Source organism: Chiloscyllium punctatum, chromosome 35 (genome assembly GCF_047496795.1).
Source record: "Chiloscyllium punctatum isolate Juve2018m chromosome 35, sChiPun1.3, whole genome shotgun sequence".
Classification (NCBI taxonomy): domain Eukaryota; kingdom Metazoa; phylum Chordata; class Chondrichthyes; order Orectolobiformes; family Hemiscylliidae; genus Chiloscyllium; species Chiloscyllium punctatum.
Genome location: NC_092773.1, coordinates 34197643 through 34221887, shown reverse-complemented (window position 1 = coordinate 34221887; position 24245 = coordinate 34197643).

Here is a 24245-nt window from a genome sequence, read left to right as displayed (position 1 = left end):
GTTTACCGCTTTTATTTCCTTTCCACTCGGCTCTGAATCTCACTTTGTTGTTTACTTTTTAAATTATCTCGTTCAGTTCTGCTATTTTTATTTATGATATTCTCCTTCCAAGAAGCTGCAATTTCTCTTAATCTGGCATCATTGTGTCTGTCCCTTTATAATCTCATCCACGTTAGTTTGATGCAAAATTGCTAATATTCCGCATTTGTGAATTTTTAAAAGTATAAGACTTCGTCATGGAACCATTAATGTACTAGTCACCTTTCCACGTGTTCAACCACATTGAAAGCAATATGTTAACGTTGTTATACATTAGCTGCCATGACGTTGGATTGTCATGCAAACGTTTCATCACCATGACACATAATGTCATCAGTCGAACTTCCGCAAAACACTGTTTTTCCTCCTGCTTGATATTTATATGCCATAGTCTGTTCAGTTGGATGGTCTCACTTTTGTTTTGTATTGGTTCAAATGTGGGATCTGCGCCAAAATGATTGTAGGTGCGTTGTGGGTTGAAAACCGAGCCTCTAAGAATTCTGATGCGTGTCCCTGTTTAGATGATGCAAGGATTCTGACGTTGTTCAAGTGAAATTGATGATCCTTCTTGACTGTGTGCACCGAGGCACACTACAGGTGTTTCATCGCTTATAACTTTTTGTGTTACGATCCCTTTGATCACAATTATCTTACTTGTAAATTACTCGAGCAAGTCAAGATGGAGGAACAAACTGAGAAACAGAAATGAAGAGTTCACTGGCATCACCAACCAGGAAATATTACTGTCAAGGTCATGCATTCATGAAGAATGCTGAGAGCTGTATTACAGACTATTTTGCAAATCTGGTTGATAATGCATTTACTGGCGACGTTTGGTGCATGTTATTCTCTGTATGATCTATTAAAGATGTATGAAAAACCACACATTGTTTCATGTGTCAGAAAACCAAGCAGATTGACAGCAGAAATGTTGATTGTGCAAACTACAATCAATCTAAATTACATGAAGAAATGCAGACAGGGATGTTTCCCTGAGACAGAGGGGACGTGATTGCCGGATATAAGTGTATGAGAGAGTCATGGACAGCATGGATAGGAAGACACTTTTCCTCGAGATGGATGGGCGAATTGCCATGGACATAGACATACAGCAAGGGGAGACAAGATTCAGGAGATTCGAAGGAAACTGTTTTTTATACTCAAATGTTGGTGAAAATGTCTAACTCGATGCCTGTAATTGCGAAAGAGGACAAAACACTTCTAACCTTGCAGAACAACTTAGCATGGTACTTGCAATACCAAAACATTGTTCAAGGGAACAGAAGCAGAATCTGGAAAGTAAGTAATCAGCGGAAGTCTCTCCCTTGTTGCTTCCATTCTGTGGTACTCTATAACGCGATAACAAAGAGCAACGAACAATACACTACGAAAACAGACACCTTGGACATATAGGCCTGTTCTGCCACATTTCGCCCTTTCACACTAAAATTGTCCGCGCTGACAGTATACATAAAGCACTCTTTCCTTCCAAAAAGGTGTATTCGTCCCGGTGCTTCTAGAATACTGATATTTTATCTGCTTACACCAGTACCTCCTCTGAAAAAGCGTTTCAGGCACTCACCACCCTTTGAACACAAAAAAAGCCACGCACATTTCCCTTATATGTGTGCTGTCCCACCTTGAACCAATGATTTTTCATACTGACACCTTATGTTGGGCAAAATCCTCATGCTTTCCACTCTATCAAAGCACTCACCAATTTTCAACATTCAGTGGGTCACCCCTCAACTTCCTGCGCTCTCATGAATGCAGGTCCAATGTATCCAACCATTCTTCACATCTCAAGCCCTCTAAACAGGCAACGTCCCGATAAACGGGGCAGCAAGGTGACTCAGTGGTGAGGCGGAATGGTGGCTCAGTGGTTAGCACTGCTGCCTCACAGCGCCAGGAACCGAACTTCGATTCTAGTCTCAGGCAACCGTTTGTGTGCACATTCTGCTCATGTCTATGTGGGCTTCCTCTGAGAGCTCCGTTTTTCTTCCAGAGTCCAAGGATGTGCAGGTTCGGTGGATTGGCCAAAATAATTGGAGTTCAATTCAATGTTCAGGGATGTGCACTAGTCAGTAAAAAGTACAGTAATACGGAAAGTAATAAGGTCTTGGTGGTATAGTCTGCAGAGGGGTAGTGTGGATTTGTTGGGCCGAAAGGCCTTTTCCCCAAAGTAAAGATTGTCTTTAAAATTATGTACACTCTGCAGAGCATCCACATACGTCTACTTGGATGGTTACCAGAACTGTTTTCAATGTCCCGAGTATGGCCAAATTAAATATCAGTAAAGCTACTATCCTTGTACTCAATTCCCATTCCAAGGAGGGGAGGTTAGTAATTGTCTCTTTTTCCTACGTAATCTTCCTACGCTGACATGTTTAATTATCTGTGGACCTGCAACTTACGAACAGTCGGCATTTCAATGCTCTGAAAGTTTCTGCTGTTCACTTTAAATTTTCCACCTGCAGGTCACTTTCCAAAATACAACACCTCACACTTGACCAGGTTAAGTTTCATCTGCCATTTTTGTGCCCATGTCTTCAAGTGAATTATGCCCTCCTACATCTGCTGATAGTCCACCTCAGTACCCACAAATCCAGCGACCTTTGCATCGTCCCCAAACTTCTGAATTACACGAGCAACATTTCCTTTCAAACCATTTGCTTAGATCACGAACAGCAGATGTTCCAAAATTGATTCCTGTTGAACCCCAATCGTCACAGCCTTCCATTCTGAAAAAAATGCCCTTGACCGCTAGCATCAACCTTCTATGAAGTAACCAGTCAGTATTCATCTTGGGAACTCATCCCTGTACCATTCCACTTTATCCTGTGTTCCGTTCTGCCATGAGGAAAGAATCAAGTGTTGTAAATATGGTCTAAGTAAAATCTATGAAACCAGCGCTATCAGAGTCTCGTTTAACAAACGTATTTAGAGGTGCAAAATGCGTGCATGGCGAAGAGGCATTCGGATTATCTGAACTGTGCACTGTGAACCTCTTGTGCTGTGCCCGAAAAATACAGAGAATGTGTGAATTTCCTCATGTCATTGTGAAACTGAGGTTTGGAGTCCAGAACTGTGCATGGTGCTTCAACTGCTGAACATTTGGTTAGTCCCTGTCTCTGCACACTTTTCATTCAATGCGACACATGTGGACTGAATAAACAAGAGGAATGCCTGAATTATTGTCAAGTACAGTTGTTTTATGAGATCGGAGTTGTTCATCACTCTTCAATATTTTATAAGAAAGTGGTATGGTGACCAGAGCTGTGCACTGTGCTTCACTTGCAGTCAACCGAGACCCTGTTGGGCCAGAATGGTGAACAACGTGAACGATGTATCTCGTGTGTACTTTAAAACATCAGGAAAAGTCTCATGATGACTGCCCGGAAATCAGCAGAGGAAATATTGACTGGACCACACGAACAGTGAAAGGGAACTTCATTAGGGGTTTGGTGCACCCATTTCGTTTTAACCTGGCCCAAAGCACAGAAATACATGGTCATTAATGTCGCCATTCGTTCAGCCATTAACTACTGTACCTTCATTTTGTTTTAACTTGTTCTCGAATCATTGATATCCAAAACGTCGCTGGGGTAATCATGGAAGAAACATTTTGAGCTCTGATGACAAAATATTGTAGCGGACTGTCATCAGAAAATCAGTATATACCAAAACCGGCTTCGTTCTGTTGGGGTTTAAAGTATTCAGAATACGCAATACATACAAAGTGATGCATGAAATTGCTTTTTTAACTTCATTCTCCACATGATCATGCTTGCTGCACTTTTTTGCTTCTACATTTCTCTCTATCTTTCTTTCTTCCGTTCGTTCGTTCTTTCTTTCCTTCTTTCCTCCCTTCTTTCTTTCCTTATTTATCCCCTTTCAGATTTACTTTGTATCTCTCTATCTGTTTGCCGCGACAACGAGCGTTTGACTTTGTTTTGCCAACATTCCCTCTCTCAATCTATTTCAAGAATATTTGCCTTTATTGCCCTGTTGTGATCATCCCCTCAACATCACTTGTTTTAACCACAATTCTGTATAGCTATCATTTGCCCGACTGTCCGCCAGTATAATAAAACATTTCCCATATGAATCCGGACATCTTTGTAAAATATTTGCATCTGGGGCTGATCTTCTGTAACAAGTGTTGCGACGCTCTCTGAGGTTTTTTTTACAAAACAATGTGGAGTAAGCTCGCCCTGAATATGAACGAGATGATTATTGTCTTTCTGTGGGAAACAAGTGCAGCCGTGAAATTGTTGAACTTCCAATAATCATCAGGTTAGATTTTCAAATATTGTTAACCGTTACTTATAGACATCGTTCCTCCGTGTAAAGCATGTGTTATGAACAAGGCAAGCCTCCCTCAAAATATTTAAATAATGTAGCCCAGACCCTAACTCTTTTTCTTATTTTAAAGACAGATGTGATTAAATGTTCCTGTTCCAGGTATGATGCTGCTGGTCAAGTCATTCGGCCTGAAGTTAAAGATAAGTTATTTAAGCTCGGCAATTGAAGTACGAACACATGAAAACAGAATTTAGAATAACCTATTAGAAAACTTAACCGACCTGATATAGGAACTATAGCTTATTAATTATTCTAATGGAGTAACATTTTATAAACACGCCTCTGGCAAAAAAAAAGTTAAGACAAAGATAGATTCTCACAGTCAGGAGGGAACTACATCCATAGAGAAGATCTCAAAAGGAATTCAGAGCTCGAACTGGGCTCGCACATCTCACGACTGTTACAGACAAAACAGAAGTGCAAACAAAATCTGTACTGGGAAATTGATCACTTCCCATCCATTATGAATGCAGATGCTTCGGCACCTCTGCAGTATGACCTCCTATCATTAAAACAAAGGACAACATAATCTTTGAAAATAAAATGGCAGTTTCGTTATGCATGCAACATCAGAAATATTGCATATCTAAAGTTTGTGCTGATCATATGCATATCAAGAAAAGGTTAGCATTTGCTGCACACTTCTAGATAGCAGTTGCAATAATTAGCCTTGACCTTTTTACAGTTCAGTACGAAATCAGAATAATGCGGATTGAGTTAACTAACTTTAGGTTTAGCCTCAACAGAGATTGTTTTAAAAGCAATGCCACAGTTAATTGAGACACAGCAGAGCAAAGATTCCATTGAGACGACCATATAATATGGTTGTTTTTCTTTTGGAGTTCAATCCTTCAAACTGTAAGATATAATTGACGTCAATCCATGTGACGAACTTCCAGAGATTTTGTATTTATCTTGTTCTGACATATGTTGACACACCACAGGTGTAGGTGGTACTTTAACTCACTCTTCAAATTTCTGAATTGTGGACTTTGGCAATGACTACACCAAAAAACAATTCGCTTCAAGCAATGAAAATAGAATGCACTTCCGCAGCATGATGAGAAAAATGACCATGCTTTAGCTCGGAAGTTGCAAGAAACAGTCATGCAATATATTTTTTATAACGTTTAATGGTATGTTTATTGCTGAATCTCCCACGTGGAAAACAAATAACATGTTTTTCTTTGTCAGGGTCAACCTTCAAACGGCATTGTATTGAAATGTATGATTAGTTCTACATCGACCAAAGCTTGATAGATGGTTGGATAACTGCCATGAGTAACTCGCAATATTGCTGCTCCAAGTTTGCCCACTGCCGACAAGCACAGGCAGGATTACGACATAATGTTCTCCAATTGCTCAAAGTTGTTTAACTCCAAACAAGTCTTCTGCAGCTTGAATCAAACGCCAGTCAAAGCCAGCCCATTTGATGATTCAATGATTTATCGTATTCAATTTATTTATTACCCATGCAATTTGCGAGCAGTAGTATTTTCTACATGGTGTACTATATCAACGAACACTGTTAATGTGACAAAAAGAAATTCTCGACTCGCATGTACCAATGGTCGTGAGAAAAGTACATGAGAATGATACAAGAGTAGCAGACAGATTTTGGCTATTCATCCCATTGAGCCATTTCTGCCGTGGCTGATGCCTTGCTAATCACAATATTTCTGCCTTTGTCCCTTTCTCATAATCAATTTGCTCAACAAACACTCACAACAAAAGTTTTCTTTCGACTTAAATTATCACACCATCGAGAGTCAACAGCCATTGGCAGAAACCTACTTCTGAACATCTCCCACACTTCCTGGGTCCTTTTTGGAAAGTTGCGTTCAATTCCTGTCTCCTTCCTAGCGGAATGACGCTGTTAAAAATACGCACATTCAGAAAACACTTACCAGAATGTTGCCATGGATGGAGGATTTGAGCACTCAGGAGAAGGCTGAATAAGCTGTCGTTGTTTTCGCTGGAATGTAGGAGGCTTAAGGGATGTCATTGTCGATGTTCATAAAATCATGAGGGGTTTGGATCGGATACATAGACAAGTTTTTTTTTAACTGCCGTGGAGAAGCCCAGAACTAGAGGACATGGGTTGAGCGTGAGAGAAGAAACATATAAAAGGGACGTAACAGGCAACCTTTTACACTCAAAGGGTGGTGCGTTTTTTGAAAAACTCCCGGGGGAAGTGATGGACGCTGCTACAATTACACCCTTTAAAGCCATTTGGTTGTGTATGTATATGGAGTATTTGAAGGGATATGTTCCAAGTGCTGGCAATTGGGGCCAGAATAGGTTCGGATATCTGGTCGGCATGGTTGAATTGGAAGAAAGTTTATGTTTAAGTGTTGTATGCCACTGTGACTCTGTCACTTCCTGACTCTCTGATTTGAAGTTCCCAAAGTCGTGTTCTGATTTTCTGAGATACATTGACGTTTGAACATAGCTATCTAGAGCCCTATCTGAAGACTTGGCATGTTGGTAAAATCGAAATCTGTATGAATAGCCTGCAAGGCCTTTAAGAATACCACATGGATATTAGAACAAATGCAGATTAATTTCGACAAGTTTGCTTTGAGTCATTTTTGTTGGGCAAAGACACTTTTAAAGTATTACATTTAACATATTACTTCGGCAAAGAAGAAGGTAAAGAGACAGAAGGGTTTATACATACAGGTATCCCCTGATTTCCAAAAGCTCACTTTATACCACTTCACTTTTCCCAAAGTCCGATATTCATGCCTGTTTTCGCTCATGAAAACCAATCCAAAAAGGCAGGTTTTTTTCCCTCTTCAATTAACGCGTTTTCACTTTCCACAATTTTGGCTTATGAAAAGTTTATTGGAACCCTATACTTTCGCATAGCGGGTGATACCTGCATCGAATTTATTTGATCTGGCATGCCAGTTTGAGATCACAGCTGATGGTGTATGCAGCGCATTGGTCTTTAGCAAATCGAACTTACAATGCTCAGTTAATCAAGCTTTGCGAGCGTAACGGATGATCATTTCGCTGCAATGTTGATTCTGGTGTCACTGGATGATCACAAAATCATTTAACGTTCAAAGAAATCCAACATTGCTTTTCCATGGAGTTTAAATTGAAATACACATCGTGAAAATCGTCTCCATTGAAGAAGTGGAGGACGATAATTCAGAACAATTAATAACAGAAAGCCCATAGAAATGATGTCAAAATCATACATCATGGAAAGACAAGAAATGATCCCACATGCCTTTGCAGGAAGTGTATCCGTTGCAGTTGCAATAAAGGTAAGGGAAAACGAAACTAATTATTATGTGAAATGTGAAGACTTCTGCTAAAGAATGCAAACATGAGGGATCCTTCACAGCGAATTTCCAAATCCAACGCCAGCATCGATCCAACATGCTGAATAAGATCCTTTCATCTGAGCACTATCGATTCTGTATTCATATTTAGGTCATCTGGTATCATTTTTGTTGTCGTGTTCAAGAGGACAATGGCATTACTGAAGATCGACAACAACACATACGAATTCGATGCGTTAACTCCATCGGTTGAATGTGTTTTTTTTTCATGTTTTCAGACAAGAGGATCAGTATCTTGCATCTCTCACTCTGAGGTCACTGCATAATCATCATAGAGTCATAAACGAACTATTGTGTTGAACTAGTACATGTGAAACGGAATTCCAAACTCAATTCGTCCCACCCACCAGCTCCATTCCCAAGCCTTCCCTGTTCAGCTACTTGTTCATATATATTTTTAACGTTGTAATTGAATACTGAAACAAACGCAGGCTACATGGTTATCACATAAACTGTCCTCAGATAAAGACTTGGTCACTTTGGCAATGAGATTCAAAAGCTACCCCGATTTGCTGATAATCGTCAGGAGTACGTTTGCTTAACCACGTGGAGTATATGCCGGCAAACTTGCATTATAGTATTATTGTGCTAAGTATAATGAAAATCAATTCTAAACTTCTAAGGCTTCAGTTATTTCCATCGTCGAATTAATTGAAAAAATGAGGAAAATGGATACTTAAGCATATTCTTCAAATGTATTCTGAACCTTGATTGGACAACAGCATACACACAAGTGTTTGTGCAGCAGCCTGAGATTTGCAGAATGAAGCTCAGTTCAAGGACAAAATAAGGTAATCGTATCGTCTTGTAACCCAAGTTATAAATCCGTTTCGACAAACAAAACAGAGTCATCAATGCACGTAATAGGACGAAAGTTCCTGAGATAACAAACAGGAAGATAACAGAATTCCTTCTGCTCTGTCTCTTGGAATCTTCATCACACTTCCAAATTCTATGAGCTTGGAGCATTTTCCGTTTTCGGCTACTCATTAAAACCTGTCTGATAGTGAAAACATTGAGCAGCACAATAAATACGAATGGAACTGCCAGTGATAGAAGGTGATGCAAGAACTCTACTGCTGTCCAGACTCGAGAGAATTGAACTTCTTTTGCCATGACACAAAACCAGGGGTTGTTCCACAATCGGTAGGAACCAGTTAGCATAAAATACCAGCTGGTGTTTTTTAAACAGCACATTATTCCAAGTGTTCCAAGAACAACATCTGTTGTCTTTACGGGGCAATATTTTCTTCTCCACTTTTTAGAAGAGATGGTCACAAATCGGTCAAACGTAAAAGCGACAGTAAACCAGGCAGATGCATCTGAGGCTGCATTTAACACTGCTGCATGCAGATTGCATACGAGGATATCCCGCAGGAAACGGAAATGATTGCGATAGACAAGTACAATGTGTCTTAGTATTAGGTCGAAGATCATGACAAGTAGGTCCGTCACCACAATGGCCACCATGTATCGTGTCGTACATTTGGAGAGACCACACTGTTGTCGACGCAGTATCACAACCGTCAGTATGTTAACTGTTAGTGGAAAGTAAATGCAAAGTTTGTAAACCAGTTCTGTATCAATTTTGAATTGTTATTTCTTTGTCTCTCTGCAATTGCTACTGTTTCATGTGATGCAATAAACTGATTCAACCTAAGGTTTTTTTTTAAAAAAAAGGTGTTGGGGTATAAAACACATTTGCTTAACAAAACCGAGGCATGCTGAAATTTTTGAAGTACGCATTGAGTCATTTAGCATTCCTCCCTCTTCCAGATCATGGTTTTGAAATCAACCACGTCTCCAGAATTCGAATTGAATGTATCATCATCAGTGTTAAATGCATTAAAATTTTGGGAGTGCTGAAGATCCCGAAACAGTGGTCAGCGGATAGCTCCCGTGTTTGTGTACTTGGAGGAGATGGAGTCCTAAAATTGGTTGGCAACGTAAACTTCTCACACAACGATATGTCTTTCATGAAAAAGCCGTTGCTTTTTTAATGTACTAATGTAGATCAATGACCACGTTGGCGTTAACCAACTAATGATATTTCACTGAAAGCAAAGAATTCGAACAACATTAACCCATTTCAGTTGGAATATGTGGAACATGCGATAGACAGTGTGGTCCTCCAGGTAATGACTGAATGCAACAATTTCCTGATAGTTTCATGTGATTGTGTCAAAAATAATGATAACACAAAAATGGCTTTTTGGCCAACTGTGACTGTACTGGGCAAAAGCAATGCACTTCGATGTGTTGACAGCCTCAAGTTTACAATACTCATTGAAGGATAATTTCATTTACTTACCTAACCCCAAAAGCATAGAATTTGCGACAAATGCTTTGGGCAACATACATTGTTGTTGTTTTTTTTCCACCTGAACTAAAGTTTCGTTCTCAACTTAAACTGGTATAGACTTTGACTGATAACGTTCTTACTGACCAAATTCTCAATTGATGCAAACGAAAACGATTTTATTGCCTGATCAATCCTGCGTTTAAATTTTGATTTTCAAGCCCGAACGCAGCAGTCACATCGTTCAGGTCACAGCTGTAGTGAATGGGAAAAGTGGATGCACAATTGCCAAGAATAATCAAGTGTAAGGAAGTTGTCTTCATCTAATACTTGACAGGTCTTAAAAACGAAATAGGAGCATAGGGTAGGAAGCATTCGCTGCTTCACTATTCCCTTTTTTATGTCTTGTTCATTTCTGATGCTATTGTTCCATTTCTTGATTTTGCGTCAGAAAGGAACAGACTTTCTTTACAACTCTCAACACGCAGACTGAAATTGTCTGGCAATCTTCAAAAGGCAGCAGCTGGAAAGACATTCTGTATCGCCTCCACTTTCACGACACGAATAAATTGTAAACTGTGTTAAAACAATGATAAATCATATTCAAGATTGCACCAGAGCTTGGTAACATTTTGCAAGTGGTCGATAGCAGATCTTGCATTTCCATGTTTTAATTCAGTTTGCTGTTTTACACTTAATATCAAGTCTATCAGAAATACTAACAAAGCTTGCTTGAAACTTCTTTCAGTTCTAAAGATTCTACAGTTGACGGGGCTCAGAAACCTTTTCTGCAATTTCAGGCCCAAGGTAATAATGGCCTACCTTCTTCGCACAAACCCTGCCTACTCGTGAAAACACAAAACTGAGTTCCATTCATCCTGCAAGCAAGAACTAGCCCCACGGTGACCTATACCAAGCCAACCAGACGATGGCAAGTTCTCATGAAGCATTGACTTGCCGAAACTAGCAGGTCCGAATTCACAGAAAGTTGGAACCAAAGCCCAGACATCGCGTGAACAAGAAACACAGTGATCCGACATCGTGGAAGCCCGACTGAACAGGCTGCAACATGCCCTCCCATTCTTATAGTCACGAATCGTGCCCAGGACGCCATAGCACACCTCCACGAATAGCAGGCTTTGCTCAAACACATCTGCGGTCGATTCGTAAAAACTGCCATGTTGGGAGATGTGCTGGACTTCCTTAAACTTTCTTTTTGGTGACTTCAACGAGGCGAACCTTAAACACGGGCTACCAATATGTGAATTGTTCCACCAGTCGTCTGAACTTCCTTGACAGCAGATACACCACCATCAAAGATTTCTATCAGTCCATTTACCATTCACATTTTTGAACATCAGATTGTAGGTCTGTTTCCCGCTCCACCTGAATGACAAGAAGGAATTGATGCGTGAGCATCTAATATCGAAAGTAGGTTAGTATTGTTCTGGGCAATGGATGGCTATTACATGACTTCCTAGAATAAGTGGACGCTGCTGCATTCAAGTACTCAGTGCCCAGTCTAAGCAAATATGCCAGTACCATCACGAAAGTCATTAGTGTGCAGAAGACAGTGCGCTGAAGAGTGTAATCTGAATGTTTGCCATGTGGAAAACATGGACGAAATGAGAGTTCCTGCCCCAAATGAATTCTAAGTCAAAGGTACACAGGTACAACAAACTTGCTCGATACAAAAAATCCAAGTAAGACGTTTATACGTCCATCGGAGATCACAAGGGGCAACACGAAACAAATCTTGATTGTGCACTATCAATTACGGAAAGACTTTCACACACAACAAAGAGAAGTTGAACACAATTGGGGGCAATGGTATATGACAACATGATGAGTTGAAAGCATTGTAAGCTTGTTATCACAGCAGCCTGGGATGCAACGTAACCACGATTACCACCACAGATCGAATTCCTTAAGAGATGACTCCCGGACAGCCACTGGCCTGGATAGAATCCACAGTCCTGCACTCAGATCTTGTGCGGACTAGTTGGTGGGAAACTTCACAGGCGTATTTAACTTCTCCTTACGATGATCATAACTCCCCACCTTCTTCCAGAAGACTACTGCAAACCTGCTGCCAACAGCAAATCGCACAGCTTGCGTCTCTAACTGTCTCCTAGTACCGCTAACTTGCGTAATTTGAAAGCAATTCGATAGGTTCATCATGATTCTCATCGACTTCAGCCCACAAAATTCCCTTGGTCCTTTGACATTCGCCAAAATGGATGTGTCTCAAGAGTGATCAGCCTCCATTATCACTAGCAGCGGGAGCAGTGACAGCGAGGACCAGGGGGCCACCGGGAAGTAAACGTCCCTCTAAAAGGACTAACCTCGAGAGTCAATGCCCTCGATTTACACCAGAAGCAGTGAGAGTGAGAACCAGGAGAATGCCAGGAATTTAAATTTCCCTCCAAAAGGACTTAACTTGAGATTCAACAGCCTCTATTTACAGTTGCGGGCAAAGGGTCGAGAACGAGGATCAGGGGGCTGCATGGAATGTAACGTTAACTCTAAAATGTCTTACCTTGACAGTTAGCACCCTCCATTTCCCGCAGCAGAAGAACTGATGAGAGTGATCGCCAGGGGGCTGCCGGGAAAGAAGTTTCCGTCTGAAAGCACTCAGATCGACGGTCAACGCTTTCCATTTTCAGCTGTCACGGGGGCGGTGAAATCGAGGACCAGGGAAGGCCAGGGAGGCAAATTTACCTCTAAAGGTACTGACCTCGAGATTCAGCGTCCTTCATTTTCATCAGCAACGGGAGTGGTGTGATGAAGAATCAGAGTATTGTGCCAAAATAAGATTTCTGCCAAAAGAACTTGCCTCCAGATTTTGTGGCCTTAGTTTAATCAGCAGCGGGGCAGTGAGATCGAAGGCAGAGGGCTGCTGGGAAGGTAAATTTCCCTCTGACAGACTTACGTCATGAGTAAGCATCCGACGTTTACAACAATCGTTGGTGTGGTGAAAGCGATGACCGGGAGCTGCTGGGAATGTATGTTTCCCTCTAAAAGGAGTTACCTCGAGCATCAGCGCCTTTCATTTTCAGCAGCAGCTGGAGCTGAGAGATCCACAGTCAGGTTGATGCGGGGACTGTCAGTTTCCCTCTAAAAGGGCTTGTGTCCTACATTTTTAACAGCAGCAACAGCTGTGAGAGTGAATATCAGGGGACGGCCAGGAATGGAAATTTCCTTCTAAAAGGAGTTATCTCCAGTGTCAGCTGCCTCCATTTTCAGCAGCAATGGGAACAGTATGTGTGATGACCAGGAGACTGTCGACCAGGTAAGTTTCTCTTTTAAAGGACTTATCTCGCGAATCATTGGTGTTCATTTTTCGCACCAGCAGGAGTAGTAAGAGTGAAACGCAAGGCTGCCTGGAAGGTAAATTTCCCTCTGAACGGAGTTACCTCGAACGTCAATGGCCACCATTTTCACCTGCAGCGGGAGCACTGAGAACAAGGAGCTCAATTTGAACAATCGAATTGCACTTTTTTAAGGGGAATTACCTGATGCAATTGGGCAGCGGCTAAACCCTGCACACGAGAGGAGTAGTTTCTCTCACCCACCCCAAACTCCAACCAAAGAAGCGTACTCTGTAATGTGTTCATAAGGTCAGTCTTCTCTATTTCCTTTTTTTTCTTGTGATTGTAACATTTTCTTTTCGTGTGATTGTAACATAGGATGGATTTACATTTGGAATGAAATGGACTTATCAATGAAAGGCCACATTGTTTTCTGCGCGAAAGAGCATTTCTTATCAATTTAAGAAATTCTTTGAGGAAGTGACAATGTTGATTGAGCGAAGTGCTGTGTAAATGTTGTAGTCGTCGACTTTAATAAGACATTTTACAAGATTACACATGATAGTCTGTTAGAGAAAGAGAGGTCGCATGGGATCCTGGGTGTACTAGCGAGATGGATAAAGAACTGGCTGGGCAACACGTTACAGAGTGTAACAGCGGAAGGGAATTTCTCAAAATGGAGAACTGTGACAACTGGTGTTCCATAGGGATCAGTGCTGGGACCACTGTTACGTGTGATAGATACATACATGATCTGTAGGAAGGCATAGGTCGTCTGAGGAGCAAGTTTGTAGATGACAATAAAATTGGTGGAGTAGTAGATTGTGAATGGAGACTGTCAGAAAATACAACAGAATATAGATATATTGGAAATAGCATATGTTAAAACTCAGCAATTGCGAGATGATGGATTGTGGAAGGTCCAATAAAAGAGCGAACTACCCAGCAAATGGAAAAGCCCGAGAGAAAATGGATGTACACAGAAATCTCGGTGTTCAGGTCCATTGTGCCCTGAATGTGACAACGCAGCTCGACAGAGTCGTCAGGAAGGCACACAGCCTGCTTTCCTTCATCAAACGGAGCATCGAGTACAAGACTTGGCACGTCATATAACAGATTGGTGATATATTTGGAATATTGCATAAATTTCTGTCGGGCAGAATATAGAAACGTTGAATGCATGTGCAAATACATTTACAAATAAATTCTTCCTCGCTGAATTCAGACTTTTAATCTGATCATACACACCCCCACCATAAAAACTATTTCTGATCTCACTCTATGCATGTAAATTCAGTCACTGGGATATTCTGCACACATTTCTGGGTAATTGATGCACTTATTATGCTGGAATCTGTCCGTATACCAATCAAAATAACAGTATTCCATGTATCTCAGTACATGTGACAACAATAAATCAATCAAATAATCAATAAAGTTCAGTCTGCAGGCATGCACTAATCCATGTCCATATGCACAAGACCTGGCAAGCAAAAGTGCTAGTTCTAATAAGTTGAAAATGACTGCGTATCACAGAAAGTTCCAGCGCTGATTATCACCAACGGAAGGCAACCTAACCGGAGTCATTGATAGTCCATGGTGTTGCAAGCACTGAATTACAGTCTGCCAAAATCGTAGTGGTTACCATTGACCAGAATCTGACAGCGAAACTCATATGCATACAGTAGCTTTAGTAGCAGGACAAAGGAAACATGCAGCTAGCCCCTTACTATTTGTATTCCCATCGCGTTGTTTGGCTGTCAACAGGGAATAAATCAGGTGTATGATTAAATAATTTGGTTCATTTAGAATTAGGGTCACGTAATCAAAAATGTAGTCTCTACTTTTATCCGCTCACTACTGCTGCCATTTCTCCAGACTTACCTGCCTTTGCTTCAGATTTCTGATGAACTTTTTGTTTTCTGTCACGATGTTATGAAATAGTACCAAACTGCTCAAATGACTGCAACTGCAACAACATTCAAGAAGATGGACACTATCCGGGACAACGCATCCAAATGGATTCTCAACAAATCTACAAATCTTCCTGCTCGACCTTTGTTGAACAAAAGCAGTGCATATCGTCAACACAATGAATTGCAATCAATCCCAATGGTAACGAAAGATGAGCAGGAAATACCGGTAAAACTATTAAACGCTGACATCCTGTGATTGAACTGAAATGAAATCATGTTTCAAAACAAGGAAAGGGATCAGATGCGATTTATCCGGCTGTTGTGTTGTTTGGAGGGATGGTCTTATAAGGAAAGATTAAGGGAGGTGAGGGTGATGTCATGAGTGAGAAGAAGGTTGAGAGGTAACTTAGCTGAGACATACAAGATAATCAGATGGTGAGATAGCGTCAACTGTGAGAGCTTTTCCTCTGATAATTATAGCTCACACGAAGGTACATAGATATAAATTGAGGGGTCATAGTTGCAGAACAGATGTCAGAAGTAGTTTCTTAATTCAAAGATTGGTAGAGGCAAGGAACGCTTTGCCTGCAACTGCATTAGATTCGTCAAATTTAAGGGCATTTAAGTTGTCATTGGATAAACATATGGAGGAAAATGGAACCGTGTAGGAGAGATATCCTTCAGATTGGTTCCATTGTTCCGCGTAAAATCGAGTACCAAAGGATGAGTACAGCACTATAATGTCCGATGTTCTATGTTCATAGGTTTATACTTAAATTGGAGCATTCTTCCATAATCCTAAGTACATAGACACTCGAGACCATCATACGTCAGCAAATAGTATAATACCATCGAAAAAGTTTCAATAAAACAATCAACGTTGACAGAAATGAATCATTCTTTTCACAGCAGAACAACATCTGTGGCATTGGTTACCTGCGTAACCTGGAATGTCAACCAGTTTCTGACCTTGATAGCATTGTATTCAGTAGTTCTTGCATTGACTAAAACCATGGTCAGTGCGAAATACAGAGAACTGTAAATAATAGTATAAGCAAAACAAATTAGGGGCATATGGAAAAAGTAGGGCACGGGCACGTTAGACGATTAAGACTACTGACAAATTTAGACGTCTGATTGACGGTACGAGATTTCACATGCTTCAGACGAGCAACACTGCCATTTATTGAGCACAATAAAGATTTGTGAGGTACATTTGTCATGTACCAGTTACGATCAAAACGTTCAGATGAGCTAAAAATTGTACGTGTGTGACTACATGTGTGAACATCTTCGTGGATGTAAGATTGAACGTGAGTTGTTCATAACATTTTCTTTTCTTTTTTAAGTTAGAGCACTGAATAGGCCGCTGAGTATTTACACAAGTTTGTGAACCCAAATTCCATTGTATTATTATCGTAACAGTGTGAAGATTGCATGTTAAAACTTCAGCCACTGAGTCAATTAATATAAGTCTACATTCATGCAATGTTTCCAATACTTTACTGACATTCTGTCTTTTAAAATACCAGCTCATTTTGGTTTTGTCATGATCAGGGAAGGGATGAATAGTAGATTTTTGGAGTCTACTGGAACTTCGGAAAATAAACAAAAACATGATACAATATCTGAAATACTGTGAGATGTTGATTGATTTTTGTTTTAGATGTTACACTGGAAAGACGCAGTATGCACTAAGTGATCAGACTTTTAACTGAGAACTCAAATGAGGAAAGCTATTGTTAAACATCCGTTATTTTAAATTGCTTTGCCCAGACTGATTCCGCAGGCACACATGGAATAAATGATACCTGAGTATGAAGTGTATTATTATTATTATGGAGTAAATGGGCGAGATTGTTGTTGGAATTCATATGGGTTCAGGCTTCCTGTGATATAGTATTAGTCCCATACCCGGAGCCAGAAATACCAACTCCCCGAGAAGTAGAAATTTACATATTAAGCAGGTTGGTTAGAAATATCTGTGTGAACACGTCTCATGTATTAAGGGTTTTTCCTTAAATATTGTTTCAGGGGCAGTTCAGATTGTCAAAAGCAAAGAACATTTCAAGACTGGATTGAAACCATTGGGTTTGGCCTGTGCAGCTTTCAAATGTTTTGCAGGTATAACCGATCACAGACGTAAGAAATAAAAGAAAACAGAGAACTTGCCTTACCAGGGACACCAACAAGTGCCAGCATTGGATAATATCCTGCTTGGATAATTCGAAGGATGTGATAAATTCGCGAATGCATTGCTAGTTTGTCATAACGTCTGGAAAGTTCGTGAACCGCATAGTGAACGCTCCTGTTAATGATTGTCACATTCTGACATAACATTGTCATATTGATATCCGTTGTGATCATCTTCCAAATCACTATTCTTGGAGTATGATCCACTTCTATCGCATTTAAGTGCTGTTTAGCATCTTCTGTGGATAGCTTTATATCTGTTGCATTGGGTATTATTCAGTTGGTGTAGGATTCAAATTTCACTCTAACGTTATGAACGACCTCTTCTTCTTTCTGGATTCACAGTTCCCAGTTCGCTCGAAAGGGTAGTAGATTGAGAGAAATCCCGAATTAATAGTAGGTCCAAACCCTCCCATGTGGTTTCAACATGCGTGGCGCCTGACGGTAAAGCCTTAAATAAGATAATTAGCATTCTGATAAATAGGCATTAATTAGTCTTGGAATAAACGGATTCAGTTAACCACTTGTATTTCAAGGCCGATTGTACCAGGATGAGTTGTGCATTTTAGAAGAGACACAACCGGCTTGGATAACAGTCGTGAAATTTCTGCAATAAGTAAATGCCTTCTGAAGCATTTAAGGGTGACAGATTTGTAAATGTTCCACAATGATTTTCGCAACCTTAAGTGGTCAAGGGATAAAATATAGCACAGAATAATTGTCACTCCAATGTACTTTGTGGAACATGTCTCGAGGTAATTCCTCGGGTAAAAACATTCAATGTTTGAAACATTATTGAAGAACGTAAGACACTGAACGGAATAGATCAATAGGAATATATGAATATGAGATTGCGACTCACTGAAAAGGGTTGCTGAACGTGCAACGATCGATGTTGTATACAATGAACTCCAAAAAATAAAATAATTTCGTGAAAGGAAGCCAGTCAGATCATGACGTTATCTCTGATGTGGATAAATCGAATTAATTTGGCATTGAACATCCGTCCCCTTGTCAAAAATTATTCTGTCTGCTCTGATTGTACCATAATGTTATTGGTGTGTTGCCTCTCCACACATTCGTTCAGTCCCCTGAATAGCACAGTCTAGAACCACTCTGCCTTAACTGAACTCGATAACATAGTATGCACAGCACTTTATCGACGAATATTGTGAACAGTAACAAATTGCTGAAATATCACAGTATGACACCTGGAGAAACATAATTAAATACTTCCGTCCATCGTGTCCTTTCTACTTTTCTAGGCGATCACAGTTATAGATAGATTTCGATAATATTCAGGAATTCCTAAAATTTGATCTCTTATTCAAGGCAATTCACCTCTTCGCATATTTTCGTGGACTTTCTGAAATTTTAGAGACTGTTGTTTCATCTTGATCACCTGCCTCGGTCGACAATAGAACATGAAATCGATAGTCGAGAGTGTGGTGCGGGGATTGTACAGCACGTTCAGAGGATCTGAGGGAGAGGAGAATTGACGTTTCAGGCAAAAACCCTTCATCAAGAATGAGGATCATCAGGAAGGGCTTTTGAACAAAACGTCGATTCTCCTGCTCCTCGTCTGCTGCCTGACCTCCTGTACTGTTACAGCACCAAACAGTCGATTATAATCTCCGACATTTGCAGTCCTCTACTTTATCATATTTGAAATCAATAGCACAACATTTCAATGTTCTTTGATTAAATGAGATGAACTTCAAATTCTAGGTTGTGCAAATGATTGTTCATTGTTTTTTCATATCACCATGTAACATCATCTGAAGTTAGAGCAAATCTGTGAAATTAGTGAGATGAAGGAAATGAATTCACAACTGCAAGCTGCTCGGCTGGTCTCCAATGAATGTTTAGAAATATCTACAGTGTGTCGAGATTGGTTTTCGACACTGCTTGGTATTTGGAAAAGAAATCATCTGTAGGATGCGGACATCGTTGACGAGCCAACCTTTTTTGTTAATTGCCCATCACGAGGCTTTGTTGCAAAAGTCGTGGTAAGATAACTTCTTGAATTGCGAAATTCCACCTGTTTTGGGTTGACTCATCGTGATGTAAGATTAGAAGTTTCAGCATGTTGACTCAGGAACAGTGAAGGAATAGCAATATATTTCCAAGTCATAACGGTAAGAGGCTTCGGTAAGAAGCTTGGAGAGAAACATAACGCTGTTGGCATTCCCAAGCATCTTCTGCCAGTGTCCTTCAAAGACAAGAAGCTGTGGGTTGGAAAGGCCCTCTCTGAAGATCTCTGGATCATTACTGCTATGCATCTTGCAAATTCTACACAGTGCTACTACTGAGCATCGCTGGTGGTAGGAGTAGATTCTTACGGATGGACTGTATATCAAATGCTTTGCGTTGTCCAGTATGAGGCCAAGCCTCTTGAGTGTTGTTCGAGAGGCACTAATAAAAATAATTAAGGAGTATTCCACCAGATTCATTATGTGTGTTTTTAGATGTCGGATAAGTTTTGGGGAGTCATAAGGCAAGATATATGTCGAAATATTATTCGTGTCTGAACTGTGTTTGCATCCACTGCATTTCTGTGATGTGTTCACAGGAATTTCGAGGCAGTGATAACTTCTAGGGTGGTGACAGTGGGGTATTCAGTGTTGGTAGAACCTTGAATGTTAAGGGACAGTGGTTAGATAGACTCGTGTGCTTAATGGTCATAGCCTCAACAATGTCTCCTTCAAATTATCGCACTTTATCCCTCCCAAAGCGCTAGTGATGGGCAGTCTCTTGTGTCTAAGATATCTCAGTCTCCTCGTCGGGTACGTGGAGCAATCCATCGACTGCAGCAACTTCGGCACCATTCCCAACATTTTCTTCCACTACATCGATGACTGCATTGGCGGCAGCTTGCACTCCCACGAGGAGGTGGATCACGTCATCAATTCACGAACACCTTCCACACTTACCTCTAGTTCACCTGGCCCATCATGGGCCTCCCACATCTTCATGAACCTGCCCAAGCTCATTGAATGGCGACTGACTCGACACAGACATCTACTTCAAATACACCGACACCCAAAGCTACCTGGATGACAGCTGCTCACTTCCTGTAAAAACTCAATCTCAGACTCGTAATTCCTCCAACGCCAAATTTTCTGCTACCAAGTGGACCAATGCTACCATAGAAAATCTCAGGTGGTCTCCTTCTTCAACGAAAGCGATTTCCCTCCTCACGTTGTCAAAATTACCATTCAGCGCAGCTCCTCCACACCACACAATTCGCCCTTGACCCGCTCTCGCAAAATCACAATAATTAGAGAAACCTCCGTTTTCGCTTTCTAACCACCAACCTCCAGATCGACCAAATCATCCTCCACCATTTCTGCCACCGACAAACTGACACCGCCACCAGGGATATATTTCCCTCCCTACCCCTAACTGCGTTCCACACAGATCATTCCCTCCACAAATCGTTTGTTGCGTCCACGCCCATCTCCACTCCATGCTCCACTCTCGGCACCTTCCCTTGCCACCGCAAGATTTGTAAAACCTGTGCCCACAATTCTAACTGTCACCTCAATCCAAGTAGCCAAAAATCCTTCCACAATCGACACAGTTTATCCTGCACCAAAACAAACGTTCGTTGGACTCAATGTGGTCTCCACAACATTTTTCAAACGTGACGCCAACTTGTGGAATGTTTCAGTCAAAATCTCTGGGACACACGCACTAAACAACCTCACTGCCCTGTGGCCGAAAACTTTAATGCCATCTTCCACCGTGGCAAGGGCATGCACTTCCCTGGCATCCTCCTTCACCACATTCCAGCCACCTGAAGACTGGAGGAAAAGTGCTTCATCGTCCACCTTCAATCCAATCTTCAAACCCTCCAATCACACGGGTGGAATGTCGATTTAATATTTTTACTCATCTCTCCTCCCCCTACCTTATCCCAAAGTCACCCCTCGGACTCGGTACTGCCATCGTTACATGTCGTACATGTACATCTTCCTTCCCACGCATATGCTCCACCCATCACTCCAACCTTACACAATCAACCCCACCACCTTCTACCAGCTATTGCACTATCAGCTACTTTACTCCCAGTGCAGCCCAACCATCGATCTGTCATCTCCCTTGGCCCCACTTCACATTCATGATGAAGATCTTATGCTTGTAACGTCGACTTTCCTAACCCTCGGGTGCTGCCTGACTGACTGTGCTTTTCCAGCACTGCAATTTTTGACACTGATCGCCAGAGTCTGGCATTTCTGTTGTGCAAATGTTGCCTGTCATTTGTCAGCCCATCCCTCGATATTGTCCAGGTCTCACTTCATTTGTGCATGGACTGTTTCAGTATGTGTTGACTCATGAATTGTGGAAAACATTGTGCAGGCACATGCGAACATCCCCACTTCTGACTCTGTGATGAAGTTAAGGCCACTGATGAAGCAAGTAAAGCTTATTTAGCCTGCAACGTCACCCGGAAGAACTTGTGCAGAGAAAAGCTGGAGGTGGGATGACTGAGCGCCAGCAAACATGACTATAATCTACTGTAGTTGGTGTGACTTCAACCACTGGAGATTTTGCCTCCTGATAACCATTGATTCCAGTAATAATAGAGCTCCTTGATGACTTACGTGGTCGAATGCGGCCTTGATGACAAGGGCTGATGTTACCTCACCACTGGAATTTAGCTCCTTTGTCCATGTTTGAACGAAAGTTGTAGTGAGGTCATGGTGGAACCCAAAGTGGGCGTTGTTGATCAGATTATACTTGTGGGTGTCATAACTGGAGGCCTCGCTGGCCTCTGCCCTGGAGTCTGGCTCCATGAATAATCTCCACAGGCTGGGCTGGACTCAACTTCCTCCCGCGCCGTGTTCTGGAACACAATTTCACCATTCGGAATCAGCTGCACTGTGTGAAATTCAAATTGACCTGGGTTATATCTACTCCAGACTTTAATTTCTTTTCTCCTGCTTGACTGCACTGTTGATGATACTCTCTATCATTTTACTGATGATGGAGAGTAGGCTGAGTTGTTGTAATTGGCCATCTTGGATTTGTTCTGCTTTTGTGTACAAGGGAGACCTTGACTATTTATTGCATTGTCGATTAGATGCTCGTGTTCCAACTGTGGCAGTACACCTTAGGTCATGGTGAGATATTTGAGGGAAGACACCCCATCACGTCCAATATGGTTGAAATGTTTTGACAGTTTTCTGTGATGCATAGCAGGATGTGTGAGTCACTTGAGAAGAAAGAACCACTTACTTGATTTGCTGCATTTGATGCACATAACCGGACTTCGACTGAGTTGGACAGTGAAGTAAACAGTTAAGAAAATAAATGAATGCAAATGCGAGGGCGAAGCAAACTGCATTCTTATTCATGCACGAACTTGAAATCAGAGCAAGATTTATTTAATATTTGTGATGCGGCATCGTGGATGACGACGCGCAAATCAAGGAAGGCAAATGACATGAGAACATTACATTTTGCACTAATCTCTGATTTTGAAAGAGGAGGTCGGGGCGACAATAATCTAACAGAATAGAATCGGTAAAGTCTAATGAAAATACGCATTTTTGATGATAAAAATTTTAACATTTCGCTACTCCCATCGTGATTTGTATGCATACCTATAAAATACATGTTCCCCTTGAATTTTACCCAATGCAGGAAAGGTTTTATCACTCAGACGCTTCATTTACCAGGCCTAACGTCAAGTTCAGGATGTCGAATCAACTTCAGCAGCCCAAGTTCCCGAAAATCGCCCAATCAAAGAAATAGATTTCGTTTTCAAGGTCAGACTTACATTCTTTGCGTAATATTGTCAATTAAATTTGATGAGACAGACGTCTTTGCTTAATTATTAAGGAAATATGGGGATATCCATTTTAACGACGATTATCTACTCGAACGCGGTGAGCAGTCTTCGCGAACACCTGAACCCAATGTCATTCAGATGCAGTTACTCTTTGGAACAATTTGACAGGCAGTTTGGGAAGAAACAGCAAATGAACAGGGAAATATATCTTACGTTGTGAATAGGTAGAAGCTGGAAGACAATTGCACAAGTGTTTCGTGCAAGACGAATTTCAGTTCATCTGGACTGGATTTTATCACAATGAGAGTGTTGTTGTTTCTGCATTTAATATCAAAACAGAATAGAATGGAATACATGGCCTCCGAATGAGTCTGGAAATGAACTGGATCCATCCATTATTTTTAACAAAGACTGATCCTTTTTTTTTGTTTCTGGTATCTTCTGGGACTCTACAAAATCATTTAATAATCTTCTAAACCGTTCTCAAATGCAGGAATACACATTAAAGATGTGGGTTTTATTACTGCCTGTGGTTTTCTAATTACGTTGGAGAAAGTGAGGACTGCACATGATGGATATCAGAGTCGAGAGTGCAGCGCTGGAAAACCATATCAGGTCAGGCTGCATCTGAGGAACAGATGAATCGACTTTTCGGGCGTAAGTCCTTCACCAGATAAGATGATTCTGAGGCGAGGGACTGAGAATTAAACGCGAGGGGGTGAGGCTGTGGGGAATGTAGCTGAGAATACAATTTGTACATGAGGTGAGGGACAACAGGATAATAAAGAGAGGCAAGTTTAATGGATCAATGCGAAAGATGATGAACAGTTCAAGAGGGCGGTGCTGAGATAGAGGGTTGGGACTAGGAGAAGGTGGGAGGGGAGGGGAATTTAGAAAAGTGATGAAATCCACATTAATCCTGTGTGGTGCAGTGCCCCAAAGCGGACGATAAGGCATTCTTCCTCCAGG